Source organism: Mytilus californianus, unplaced genomic scaffold (assembly GCF_021869535.1).
Source record: "Mytilus californianus isolate M0D057914Y unplaced genomic scaffold, xbMytCali1.0.p SCAF_10, whole genome shotgun sequence".
NCBI lineage: Eukaryota > Metazoa > Mollusca > Bivalvia > Mytilida > Mytilidae > Mytilus > Mytilus californianus.
Genome location: NW_026262582.1, coordinates 55,855,501 through 55,871,009, shown reverse-complemented (window position 1 = coordinate 55,871,009; position 15,509 = coordinate 55,855,501). Strand labels below are relative to the sequence as shown.

The window sequence follows — 15,509 nt, the reverse complement described above, 5'->3', positions numbered from 1 at the left end:
AGTGCTGTGTTTTTCTTCCAAGTTGAGAACATTTTTTATCTTCATGAACTAGTAATTACACATGATGAAGCTTTGTATGGCCCCGCAACAAATATGGCCTCGCAACAAAGCTGTCGGGGCCATATAGTTTTACCCTTGTCTGTCATTCCATCATTCCGTCAATCCATCTTTCCATCATTCTGTCATTCCGTCATTCCGCAACAAACCATTATACGGGCTTTTTTTCTAAATGCCTTCAGATATTAGGATGATTTTTGGTATGTGAGTTCACCATGATGAGTTTTAGATGAAGTTTTAGTTTCGTTCTGGTCCGCTAATTTTTGCCAAAATTACAGGCTTTGGACTTCGATAAATTGTTGAAAATCACAGTTATACAGACTTTTTTTTTCTAAAGGCCTTCAGATATTGGGCTGATTTTTGGTATGTGAGTTAACCATAATGAGTTACAGATCAAGTTTGAGTTTTGTCCTGCTCTACTATTTTTGCCAAAATTACGGGCTTTGGACTTCGATAAATTGTTGAAAATCACAGTTATACAGGTTTTTTTCTAAACGCCTTCAGATATTGGGCTGATTTCTGGTATGTGAGTTAACCATGATGAGTTACAATCAAGTTTATGTTTAGTTCCGCTTTGCTAATTTTTCCCAAAATTACAGGCTTTGAACTTTGATAAATGGTCGAAAATCACAGTTAAATGGAGTTTTTTAAAGCCTGAAGATTTTGAGCAGAATTTTGATATGTGAGACTACCATCATGTTTGTGTTCACATGTGTTGTTGAAATTGCAGATTTTTCAACTTTTTGAGACAGGGCCATTCGTGTCGTTTCGACACATCTAGTCTTTTTTTGCAACATGTTTTTTTATCAACACAACCAAAACACTTCAAAATTAAATATACACTTTTGACATTCATTATGATTATCAATTATTTTCAAATTTACATTAAATAATTAAATAACTTTAGTATAAGTAAATAGAAATGTATGAAATTTGAACACAAGGTTTATAACCACACAAGAAAGGTTGGGGTTGATTTAAGGGGTTGTGGTCCCAACAGTTTAGGGATTTAAGGAGGCAAAAAGGGGCCCAAAAAAACATTTTTCTAGTTTCCAGACAATAACTTGTGGAACATTGTATGGATCTCTCTGAAATTATACCACGATTTTCCATTCCTCAAAAGGATGGTTAGGATTGGCTTTTGAGGGTTATAGCTTAAACCAATTAGGAATTAGGGGCAAAAAAGGGGGAAAACAATGATTTCCTGTTTGATGGACTATTACTTATTTAAGTACATGGATGTTACGTTTGAATTACATCCCTTACACTACTTTTAAATCATGTATAACGAAATGTATTGTCTTGAGGTGATTTGCTGCCAATTTGTTTTTAGAAAAAAGTAAAATCACAAAAATACTAAACTCTGAGAAAAATTCAAAACGGAAAGTCCCTAATCAAATGGCAAAATCAAAAGCTCAAACACATGAAATGAATGGATAACAACTATCATATTCTGACTTGGTACAGGCACTTTCTTATGTAGAAAATGGTGGATTGAGCCTGCTTTTATAACTAGCTAAACCTCTCACTTGTATGACAGTCACATCAAATTCCATTATATTGACAACGATGTGTGAACAAATCAAACAGACATAACAGGTGAAAATGTCAAAAATACAGCCATCAAGAGAGAACTAACTGTTTTTAAAAAGAATTTTAGGATGTATTTAAATGGGTAATTATGGTTACAAATTCTATTTGGAATTTTAAATTTTAAATTTTAGATTACAGAAATTTCAGAAATTAAAAAGACATTTTCTTTAAATATAATTTATTTTTGCCAAAAAAAAAGGGGAGGTGTCAATAAACAACAGCATAATAGTGTATTGCACAAGAGCAAAAAAAAATGAGGGGTCAATACGCAACAGAAAGCTTAAGGGGTGTATTTTTTTTTGGGGTAGGGGGGTCAATTCGCAACAGCATAGTGTATTGCATATAAGCCAAAAAAATTAATATAAATTGAAACATATAACCAATTCTAAGTTCCTTGACTACAGTTATTCTCTGTCAGAATCCTATTATGTGTCAAATATTTAATTACAATCCATATTCAGACCCAAGCGCGAATATTGTGTTCATTTTTGCCCCAACTGTTCATGGTAGGACCTCCACGGTCGTATCTAGCTGCGCTCGGCGAAGCAATTTATTATCTTTGAAATGTTTTGTAGGAATTCTGCTTCACAGAAATACAAAACAAGTCGGTCATTAGGGATGACCAATAAGTACCCATAAGTGAGACTATAAAACATAACAAGGTTGAGAAAAATAAAATTTGGTACATTATAAACCTATAATAATGTAAGCTCTGTACAACTTTTTACCAACGAACAAATAAAAGGCGTATACAATTCATGTAAACAATTTAAGACATGCAAATAAAATAAAATGCATATCAATATGAAAGCATTATTAAGTGAAACAAGATGTCACAGTGCTCATGATAGCAACACTGAAAAAAACACAGTTAAATTGAGCGCAGAGCCGGAATATAAAAGTAAAAACAAAGCAAAGGAGAAAAATATAAAGTACCGATGATAAAAGTATGTATGCAGTACCAGTGAAGACCCAGAAATTTTAATAAAGGGGGTGGTAGTGGCCAAGAGGGGTCCCACTCCAGAGTCATGCTTCACTGATCCCTAAATAACTTAGTTAGTCAAACGAATTTTCCTACAAAGGGACCGGGACCCCTGTCCCCCACTTAATACGCCTCTGAGTACAAGTCATATTTAATGCCCATTATAGAATGACACGATTTCCCCGCTATAAATAACATTATCTTTAGTTTAGAATAAACAGTGTTTTCACAAGGTTCGGTTACAATTCATATTACATATAGATTTTTCTTTTAAATAATCATAACAGATATAAGTTTTAAGAATGTTCTAATTTACGAAAACAGGTTTGGTATTTGAATGTTAAATAAAACTGTTATAATAATAGTTTCCCAAAATAAAACCTTCCTCATTCAAAATATCTCTGACCATTGGCTATCGAACGGAGCAACTGGAGTACTTCTGTTTATTAAACAAAACCAACCGGAAGTTAGGTTGTTGTCGTGACTTTTCTACCAAGCTCATCCAAAGTGCAATATTGTTGTGTGATTTTACTTTATACACGTGCTTTAGATAGATGATAACACAAATTACTATCAAGATAGATAAACAGAAGCTAAATTTTATTTACAATTTAAGTATCCAAATATTGTATGCTTTGTCATTACATAATTCAACCGACTAGATCTACAACAACCTATTCTCGGGAACCAGGTTCTGTAACCAACATCCTACAGACACTTGGCTGGCCAACACTAGCAACACGCAGACAAGGAGCCAGGCTTATACTCCTATATAAGATCCTGCATGGAGAAGCATCAGTCATTATCCCAGATTACATCAGGAGACCAACTGTAACAACCAGACAATATCACAGGCACAGAGACAGGTTTTCCAGAGTCAGCACTTCAACGGATGCCTATAAATACAGTTTCATCCCCAGAACAAATTTTTGACTGGAACCAATTATCTGAAAGTGCCATCCAAGCCCCCACAACAGACGCCTTCCGGGTCTGTGTGTGGCAGTTCCTGGCGTAACTATATATACACCTAATCGCTATTTATTCCATTCCGGATAAGTTCTAAAATTACACAACTTTTTCATCCAGTTGACGCTATCTGGGACCCTGTTTAAACAATGCACCATGCATGATACTTTTTAATGAGACCTGTTTAAAACATCGTAAATACTTCAAACACAATATTTTTTTGACTTTAATTTGAGTTTGGAAAAAGTGGATCATAATCTATCAAAGTTTCCTATTGATCGCTTTCTAAATTTTTCCCTCCCTCAGCTCGTTACTGATGACCTTTGCTTGCGGCCTGTTGACCCAAACAGGAAGTTGTCTAAATGACTGTTTTTTCCGGATTGGACTAAATAGCGATAAGGTGTATTGATACCTGATTTTAACCCTGTACAGTTGTTGCAAACTCACATAATTTTATTTGATTTTGTTCCTGTAAATACACAAGTTTTTGTTTATTTTTAACTTGGCGTGTACTGATTGACACACCCGCACAGTATATCTGTGTTATGGAAAATTATTTCAACTGCAGATTAACCACAAAATATAGAAGAAGAAGTACAATAAACACCAGACAACAGGAATGACAGGATATATCTTCTGGGGGGTAAATGGTTAAAACTAGATATAAACAGATTAACTTACTAATGTTCTATTATATACTGGTAAAGTACTAGGGTATCAGTACTAGGGTATCAGGTTGTTCTGGCCCAAAATTAATCTGGCCCCAAAACAATCTGGTTAATTACACTGTGACCAATATTTACGACGGAAGCTTGATCAAATGTCGACAGCCCATTTATGGTATTCAACAGCTCATTGGTCAGAGTTCTAGTCAAATCATTATCTGGTCAAATCGGCACCCGGTATAGTCAAATCAGCACCTAGTCAAATTGGCACCTAGTTAAATGGCACCTGATGTAGTCTTTAGGCACACATGATAAATATATTTAACCCGCAAAATTTTTTTTTGGATTGTATAATGGTATGATGTCGTCGTCTGCGTTGTCCGATGACACATTTGGTTTCCGGACAATAACTTTTGTTTACATGAATGGATCTCTTTGAAATTTAATAAAAAGGTTCAATACCACAAAAGAAAGGTTGGGATTGATTTTGGGGTTGATGGTCCCATCGGTTAAGTAATAATAAGCCCAAAAAGGCCCCAAAACAAGCATTTTTCTACTTTCAGGATAATAACTTGTGTATAAGTATTTTAATTGCTCTGAAATTGTACCATAATGTTTAATACCACAAGTAAAAGGTTTGGATTCATTTTGCGGTCTATGGTGTCAACAGTTAAGAATTAAGGGCCCAAAAGGGGCCAAAAACAAGCATTTTTGTAGTTTCTGGACAATAACTTGTGTGTAAGTGTATAGATCTCTCTTATATTGTACCACAAAGTTCCATATCACAAAAGGAAGACTTAGATTGAGTTTGGGCATTATTGTCCCATTCATGCAAGAATTAGGGGCCATAAAAGGGCCAAAAACAAGCATTTTTCTAGTTTCCAGACAATAACTTGTTGTAGTTTACAGTCAATAACTTGTGTTTAAGTTTATAATCTCTCTGAAATTATACCACAAGTTTCCATACTACAAAGGGATAGTTATTGGGGGTTATGGCTTAAATCATTTAGCAATTAGGGGCCAAAAAAAGGGGGAAAACACGTGTTTTTCTGGTTAAAGGACAATTTAGACAATTTAAAAGCTGTGTTAGGGAGGTAATCCAATTCAAATTTAAAGAATACTGTTATATATATATTTGATTACCTCCCTTACACTGTTTGAAAATTATGTATTAAGAAATGATGATTGTCTTGAGATGATAAGCTGTAATTTTTTTTTTAGAAGTAATACTAATCATTTATATTAATTTTAACCATGACTATGTCATTTTATATTTTTATATTTTATGATGTATTTATTAAATGAGTAGTTATTGTTAAAAACTCCATAAGAAATTTGAATTGAGATTATTATTGGAATAAGGGAAAAGAGAAGATGAAAAAAAAGGGGGGGGGGGGGGGGGGGGGGGGGGGGGGGTGTAGGGGGTACAATTTTTCTCATTTCAGATTTCTTTAAATATTTTTTTTAGGGGATTAATATTCAACAGCATAGTGTATTACTCAAAAGCAAATAATTTTTTTAAGTTCATTAGACTACCAGAAACCTATGCTGTGTCAACTATTTAATCACAATCCAAATTCAGAGCTGTATCAAGCTTGAATGTTGTGTCCATACTTGTCCCAACTGTTCAGGGTTCAACCTCTGCAGTCGTTTAAAGCTGCACCCTGCGGAGCATCTGGTTACTTTATGTTTACATTAATATTTGAAGATTTGAACAAATCAAAGGGGAAACCAGGCATTATCTTGCATAATATGAAAAAGAAGATGTGGTACGATTGCCAATGAGAAACAAGCCACAAGAGACCAAATGACACAGAAATTAACAGCTACGGGTCACCTTACGACCTTTAACAATGAGCAAAGCCCATACATATAAGTTATTTCAGTAATTTAACATGGCCTAAATACCTTTGCTTACCATGATAAAAAGTTGAATAATGGAGATAAAGGGTATAATATATCAATGAGACAGCAACTTAATGACACAAAAAGTAAGAAGACATTTAAATATCAACACCAAAGCATCAAAGTCCATTTGGATTGTATCTAAAAACCACAGGGTTAAGATTTTAAATACCTGGTTAAACTGTTGTATAACATTTCAAATACTGTTAATACAGAAATTATTGTATAGTTTTTATATTGTGAATGACATGTTTTTTTTTACTGACCCTGGTTATCCATGAGGGTCTTGCATGGTATATATGTGAGTAATGTATCTGGGTGGGTATCACCAGGTGTATATGTATACACAATATATTGTGAGATGAAGCATAGCCAGACAACTGCCAGGGGCGTAGCTAGGTATCCAATAAACTGTAGGCACAAATTGCGGCAGGGGGTCTGGGGCCCCATAAGGCCCCTGGTAAGGGGTTCTGGGGGCGTAGCCCTCCGACGGAAAACGGTTTTCAGCATTTAAGTTGCAAAATTTTGTGTACAAAAAAACATAAAAAAACGTCATTTTATCATGATAATATACATGAAAACAATGTCGAAAAAATAAACATAATTCTACAATTACATCTGACTGATGAATTAACCGGCAGTACAATTGGAAATATAAAAAAAAAAAATTCGTAAGGGTTCCGCGGAACCCAGTGTCTCGCCTACTTTTGCTGTTAATCGCAGGCTCAACAAAAATGAGGAAAAAAATTAATAAAAATATTCCTTTCTATACCATCTTTTGATTGTAAGTAGCTTCTGTCCAAGTTTGGTACAAATCCAGGATAGTTTATGAATCTAATAAATGTTTTAAAAACTTAAACTGCAGACTGTATGTAATGTTAACTGGAAGAAAAACTAAGTCCATTTATAAGTAAAATAAGGAAAAAATTGAACAAAATTTTAACAAAATTTCCTTCTAGATACTAGCTTTTAATCATAAACAAGCTTCTGTCCAAGTTTGGTACAAATCCAGGATAGTTTAAGAAAGTTGCTAAAATTTTAAAAACTTTAACCACAGAGTGAATGTAATGTTAACTGGCAGAAAAACTAAGTCCATTTATAAGTAAAATACGGAAAAAATGGATTTTTTTTTTTTACAAAATTTACTTCTGGATACTATCTTTTAATCATAAACAAGCTTCTTTCCAAGTTTGGTAGAAATCCAGGATAGTTTAAGAAAGTTATTAAAATTTCAAAAACTTTAACCACAGAATGAATGTAATGTTTCTTGGCAGAAAAACTAAGTCCATTTATAAGTAAAATACAGAAAAAATGGAATTTTTTTTTTACAAAATTTACTTTTGAATATTATCTTATGATCATAAACAAGCTTCTGTCCAAGTTTGGTAGAAATCCAGGATAGTTTAAGAAAGTTATTAAAATTAAAAAACTTTAACCACAGAGTGAATATTTGTGGACGCCGGCAACGACGACGACGACGGAAAGTAGGATCGCTATGTCTCGCTTTTTCCACAAAAGTCGAAGGCTCGACAACAATATTTCCAATATGCATTGCCCAGCGTGGATCAGCGTAGCCCTTTATTAAGCAGCACAACCTGTTTCTGATTGAGTATAATTGATATATACGTCAATTGATAGTACATATTGAAGATCCTTCATTAAAAAAAAAAAAAAATAGGCACGTAAACACTGAGACTACTACATAATAATACTAACTTTTGGAATACGGCGCATCGACCATTCATATTTTGATTCTTAAACCTTCACCCTCCCCCGGCCACACAAACACATACACACACACAGTCAATATGTCATGCAGAAGTTCTGTTCTGTTCATTATACTACCGGTGTCTAACAAAATTCAAGAAATTCTTATTTTCTTATATCCTGTACTGTAAAATCCCTACCTGCTTAGGAATTTGAATAATTATCGTCATTACATGTAGATCTGAGAGTACTAGAAGTTTCTGAAAGCTAGTTGATTGATTGATTGATTGATTGATTGATTGATTGATAGACGTCCAGTGGCAAATAATTCATGCATGTTCAGGACTAAAACAGATAGAGGTCGTCCAGGATGAAGGTCTGGAAATTTGGAAATGCCATGCATTGGAAAATGAGGGTTTATTAAATAGGAACAGAAATTTGCCTTTCAGTAGACAACCTACTAACCCCTCAAAGAGTTGTTTCAAGTGTCTTAACGTGCAGAGAGCGTGGCATTCTTTCTCTCTTCACTAGGCATCAGATTGAACTTGGGCCAACAACAACTAATTAAAAAAAATCATTTATCTAAGTTGAGGTTCATTCAAGTATTTGTTGATTGAAGTGAATTATCTGAAGCAAAGTTCTAGTTTATAGTTTCTATATTAGGTGGAATATAATGACATACAGTTCCAATACGCCACTGATTCAATAAGGATGATAGACTAGTGTACGCATGATATTCGATAATTAAAGAGTTTTGACAAATTCACATGCATCTAAAGATAACATTGTTTATTACTTTTTTTAATAAAAAAATTATTTGTGAAAAAATTATGTGTAGGCACGTGCCTAAAGTGCCTAACGGCAGCTACGCCCCTGACTGCAGTTAATTATGTTTATTATATGCATTAAATTATAATTACTTTTTCATGTGATAGATAAACTTTATAAAGTCATAAAGTAAAGATTATGTGAAATTATCTAATTGTTTTTTTCAGGAAAGTAACTAAAGTTAACTTTAAGTGCAGTATATCTGTGGACATTTTTTGTTCTGATAGTAATATTTTCTTTCTCTTTCACAATAGATGGATGGTAACTGAATCAATACAAATAGCCTCATTGAATTTGAAAAAGCTGCAAATGATATCAGTAACAAAAGATTGTTAGTGTGCAGTGTGCAGACAGTGGTTAAACAGAAGTTAACATTCTATCAGTTTTGGGATTTTACAATCAGCTAGAGGAAATAATAGGAGAAAAAGGGACCTGTGTGGTAAAAACTTCCTAAAAGTCGTCCTTTATGTGTTCAACTTTTTCTTTTGGGTAAGTGTATTATATATATGTTTATAGTTATAGAAAAGGCAACTTAAAAAGATATTACAATTTAAATGATTTATTGATTATTGGTTGCTTAGAATCATCCATTGGCAAATATTATATATGCATGTTCAGAACTAACTATATAAAGTACAGAATTTGTAAATGTATAATATAAGACATAAGAGAAGATATAGATACATGTTAATTGAATAATCTCCCTTTGTTCTTTGTTCAAATTAAATGAAATTCTTCCATCATTGTTTACTGTATTCTGTTGCTAGTAAGATTTTATAACCATGCTAACAGGATAAAAGATCCTAATATAAAATTATTTCTAATTTTTCAGCTAACATTGCTAACTTCAAATTACAAAAATATTCCGTTTCCTAACTTTTCTTTATCATGTTCTGTCAATTAATTAAATGTTCTTTAAAATTCAATAGTATTTTTATGCATGATAAATTCTATATTTCTTTTCCAGCTGACAGCCCGGTTAGCTTTCCTAGCATTAGGGTTATATATCAAGTTCCAGAAGCATACCTATATCAATCTGCTAGGGAACAGTACTTTCCCTTTGGCAACATACTTGCTACTAGGAACAGGAGCCTTTATTATCTTGACAGGAATCATTAGTTGTACTGGGACATGTATAGAAAATAGATGTTTTATGGTTATGGTGAGTTATTTCCCTTTGAACACATTGTCTACTAAGAATGTATACCAAAATTAAGTTTTTTAACTTTTCACAAGCAAAGCCAACAATAAATTGAAAAAAAATCATTTCAGCTAATTCCAATTACATGTTATTTTACTTATGATTGTAATGGATATTATGTTGTATGGTCTGTTCGTCTGTCAGTCCAAATAGATTTTTAGGTTGTTTACATTGACGTTGTGGTCTTATCAACATGAAAATAAGGCCACATGATGTGAAATTACTATGGTATTAGGCCTATTCCATGGTTCACTAAACATTGAAATTATTAAATTCTCAAGTTTGAAGTCATATGAAACGAGTGACTAATGAAAAATAATGTTTATCCAATTCTTGAACCAATAAAATTGAGAATTAATGGAAATGGGGAATGTGTCAAAGAGACAACAACCCGACCATAGAGCAGACAACAGCCGAAGGCCACCAATGGGTCTTCAATGCAGCGAAAAACTCCCGCACCCGGAGGTGTCCTTCAGCTGGCCCCTAAACAAATATGTATACTAGTTCAGTGATAATGGACGTCATACTAAACTCCAAATTATACACAAGAAACTAAAATTAAAAATGATACAAGACTAACAAAGGCCAATGGCTCCTGACTTGGGACAGGCGCAATGCATGTTTATATCATAAACTTAGTCTTCTGTGCACGATTTTATCATTTTTACGCAAAGATATCGTTTTTGAATTGTCAATTTTTTTTCTCTCTGTCAGTTATGATCTAACAAATATGGTAGCTCATTAATTGCCATGTTTTGAAGCCGAAGTTTACCGATTGTTACTTTATAGTAAACTATCAACAAAAAAGGATGCAATCTATTGGCGATTTTATCATAAACATGCTGCTAATAAATGCCTCTTTAATAAGCTAGGTGCATTTTTCCATAATTTTTTTTTCTTAGGAAATTACTATTGAAACATTGTTTATCTGTTATCTTGAAATTATCGTTTGAAAAGGATGTTTTTTTATACAGATGACTTAAGCCAATCAGAAAGTCAGACTAGAGGTCACATGTCTGGCATTTCATTCTCCTGTCTCATATTCTAAAATGTTATGGATAATTAAAACATTGTTGTGATGTCATTCTTTTGTTTTACCTGTTCTTTATTTCAGTGATTGGACTATCATTAACCTGTAAGAAACCATTATTATACCCCACGCAACCGGTTGCGGAGGGTATAATGTTTTTGACCCGTCCGTCCGTCAGTCCTGTTTCTTGTCATCGCAACTCCTCTCAAACCACCCAACAGAATTTCACGAAACCTTTTTAGATAATAAGGACATACTATATAGTTGTGCATATCGACAGGAAATTGCGATTCAATTTTTTTTCTAGGAGTTACGCCCCTTTGAACTTATTTACTTTAATGTACTACTGCAACAGTTTGTCATCGCAACTCCTCTCAAACCACACAACAGAATTTCATGAAACCTTTTCAGATAATAAGGACATACTACGTAGATGTTCATATCGACAGGAAATTACGATTCAATTTTTTTTCCAGGAGTTACGCCCCATTTGAACTTATTTGCCCAATATACTACTGCAACCTTTTGTCATCGCAACTCCTCTCAAACCACACAACAGAATTTCATGAAACCTTTTCAGATAATTAGGACATACTACGTAGATATGCATATTGACAGAAATTACGATTCAATTTTTTTTCCAGGAGTTATGCCCCTTTGAACTTATTTGCCCAATATACTACTGCAACCTTTTGTCATCGCAACTCCTCTCAAACCACCCAACAGAATTTCATGAAACCTTTTCAGATAATAAGGACATACTACGTAGATGTGCATATCGACAGGAAATTACGATTCAGTTTTTTTTCCAGGAGTTACGCCCCTTTGAACTTATTTGCCCAATATACTACTGCAACCTTTTGTCATCGCAACTCCTCTCAAACCACACAACAGAATTTCATGCAACTGTGTAGATAATAAGGACATACTATGTAGATGTGCATATTGACAGGAAATTATGATTCAATTTTTTTTTCTGATACAATTTTTTTTTCTTACACTTATTTTATTTCTCCAATGACAATGTGGGGACGTGGTGTATGTGAGCGCGCTCACTAAGGTTCTTTCATGTTACCTTTAGCTGTCCAATATTTTTAAGAATAGACCTCCTCTTTCTTAAAAATATTGGACAGCTAAAGGGTAGCATTACTGATTCTTACAGATAAATGATAGTTCAATCACTGAAATAAAAAAAAAACTATTAATTACCCCAATTGTTTTCATCATGTAAACAAAAATAAAACCAAAGATCAAATGACAATTAAAAAAACATTTTATTAAAGTCACCTTCCAATACAATAATTTTGTCACATATCAAAACGGTTTCTTGAGAAAAAAAATCACTTTCAAATTGATTTTTGTCTCGCTTGACGGAGTCAAAAAGCGAGACATAGGTATGCTGTTTCCGGCGACGGCGGCGTCAACAATGTATTAGTTTGTGATTATGTCTAGTTTATGGTGAACCACTAGTGGTAAGTCAAAGATATTTGGTATGCAGTTGTATTGGTATTGGCACATCTCATTACCATGGAGATTATTTGGCCTCACCCCCTCAGTCATGGTCTATTGACTTTGAAACTTTGCTTAGTTTTCATGTATTAGTTTGTGATTAGGTCATTTTATGGGGAACCACTAGTGGTAAGTTAATGATTATTGGTATGCAGTTGTATAAGCATTGGCATATCTCATTTCCATGGAGATTTTTTGGCCCCGCCCCCTCAGTCATGGTCTAATAACTTTGAAATTTTTGCTTAGTTTTCATGTATTAGTTTGTGATTAGGTCAGTTTATGGGGAACCACTAGTGATAAGTAAATGATAATTGGTATGCAGTTGTATAAGCATTGGCATATCTCATTTCCATGGAAATTATTTGGCCCCGCCACCTCAGTCATGGTCTATTGACTTTGAAACTTTTGCTTAGTTTTCATGTATTAGTTTGTGATTAGGTCGGTTTATGGAGAACCACTAGCGATAGGTCAATGATATTTAGTATGCAGTTGTATTAGCATTGGCACATTTCATTACCAGGAAAATTATTTGACCCCCACCCCCTCAGTTATGGTTTATTGACTTTGAAATTTTGCTTTATTTAAATGTATTAACTTGTGTTTGAAATTTTGCTATATTTAAATGTATGAGCTTGTGTTTAGGTATGTTTAAAGAGAACTACTTATGATAAGTCAATGGTATTTAGTATGCAGTTGTATTAGCATTGGTACATCTCATTTCCATGGAGATTGTTTAGCCATGTACCTTCAGTTATGGTTCATTGACTTTGAGTATTTGCAAAACGTACATGTTAAATAAAATGTTTCTATTTTAATTTCAACATTTGCATTATCGAAATTACAAAAAAGCGAGACATATCTCTGTGATAACAGCTAGTTTATTAACACTACCAATACTTATATCACAGCCATTTTTCTCATGTTTTTGGGTTGTCTCTTTTAGCACTAATTCAATAAGTTGATTATGCTTGTTGTAAGTCTTGTTTTTATTTCTTTTATGAATTTCTTTTTCCAAAAGATTTATCCTTGTCCGTCTTTAGGTTATCAAAATTGACCTCTGGTGATGCCCTTCCTAACATCATTTTCAACTGCAACTAAAATGAAAAAAGCAATAAAGTAATGCTTTTAAAATTTGATAGATCATGCCGCAATACAAGGGTCATGAACAACCGAAACCTTATCCTGTGTACAAAGTGCGAATTAGAACTTCCTTCATGAACCAGGGGACTATGAAAGTTTTTATAATTTTCAGGTTTCAACGTGTAAAACAATGTAAGATATAAGCCTCTAACAGTCCATTCTGTAAAATATTTTACAGAATGGATTGTTATTGGCTAATATCCCTTAGAGAGAAAAATATCATGTGACATCAAACATTATCCATTGATTTATGGCAAACCTTAAATATCTAAATATTATAAAATATACCTAAATAAAGGCAACAGTAGTATACCGCTGTTCGAAACTCATAAATCGATAGAGATAAAAGCAAATCCGGGTTACAAACTAAAACTGAGGGAAACGCATCAAATATAAGAGGAGAACAATGACACAACAAAAACACAACATTAAAATGTAACACACACAGAAACGAACTATAATTTAACAATGGCCATTTTCCTGACTTGGTACAGGACATTTTAAGAAAAAAATGGTGGGTTGAACCTGGTTTTGTGGCATGCCAAACCTCCCGCTTTTATGGCAACGTCAAACACAACACCAAAACGACAACATCACATGACAGGACCACAAAACAAATAAATGGGAGAACATATAGGACAAAGAAACACACGAATAATAGCTAACAAAAGGTACTATGCTTAAATTCAATACGTCAGACGTGCGTCTCGTCCACACAAGACCAACCAGTGACGCTCAGATGAAAAAAGTTTGAAAGCCAAAACAAGTACAAAGCCAGAAATTATGGAATCATTGTTCAAAAGTACCTTTATGGTAGTAGTAGAATCTTTTTTTAAATATATTTCAATCTAATTTATGTACATACAGGTTGGAAGAGAATGATGAACTATACATATCTGGGATACAGAATCAATGAAACATCTTCAGTACTGAAAGGTCAACATCAAAGAGGGGTCTGTGCTGTAGACTTCTCAGGTATTTATTGTTTGTTCATTTTCAATCTTAATACAAAAAAATTATGCAGATTGAAACATGACAGGATATTTTTGGTGGTTAACCTTGTAATGATTTTGACTGGAACAAAAGAATGAATGTCAGGAAAATCAGGAAAATAAGATTATAAGTACAGCTAGTATGGGAATAAAACCTGGAATTTTATCACCAGATCTGGTTGGACTTGGATATTTGTTGATTTGTTACTGCCTGAAAATTATCTTCTACAGTGATACTTAATTTATTGCCACCTTTTGGAACATGTACAATACTATCGACAAGTCAGGATGGCAGTATATCAAAGTAGAAATTTATATAAAAACTGCACACATTTGAGAAAAGTTGACTCTAGGATTATTCTGTAAATTCGTATTGGCATGCGTAGGCACCGGACACATCCATCTAGAACACCAATACCAATATTTAATATTCAAATAGTTCCAGTGTAATGCTGTGTGTTATTCAAGAAATAGAGTTAATTAATTGTCTATACAATTTTATACCCTTAAAGGACACTTGCTATAAATAATAAAAACGAATGGCAATACAACTATATCAAAGTAAGAAGATATATATTCCTTGATAATTATCAGATGTAGGCTTATCAGACTTTTCTTCCCCGATCTTCCTGATTCGCAGCGGGAGCTTTGCGTGTATATAGCCTTTGATTTTCATATAGTGTGAACAATGTATTTCTTCCACTGATGTCTTCCTATTTTTCTTACGCATTCCCAATATTTATATGTGTTGCGCCTTAAAGATGAAATCATATTCATTTGTATATGGTTCAGTATAACAGGAACATATATATTGATATACTGTTCCCAGGGTATAAGTTTACGGAGCTGTACGTCAAACTGAATTAAATTGTCTAGTCAGTTATGACATACAATTATCCATGACTTGAGTTTGAGCAGGTAGATGTTTCTTTGA

General features: G+C 33.6%; 1 long non-coding RNA gene across 2 annotated transcripts; it reads left to right on the top strand.

The window, feature by feature from the left end:
- The first annotated feature begins 3,103 nt into the window (after positions 1-3,103).
- LOC127718939 (uncharacterized) lies at positions 3,104-15,281 on the top strand. 2 transcript variants are annotated; one of them, XR_007990036.1, is made up of 5 exons: positions 3,104-3,643; positions 4,167-4,241; positions 8,958-9,192; positions 9,671-9,865; positions 14,451-15,281. It is a non-coding gene; the product is annotated as an uncharacterized LOC127718939 (long non-coding RNA). The 2 variants fall into 2 exon arrangements; XR_007990037.1 differs by lacking the exon at positions 4,167-4,241.
- Positions 15,282-15,509: the final 228 nt, after the last annotated feature.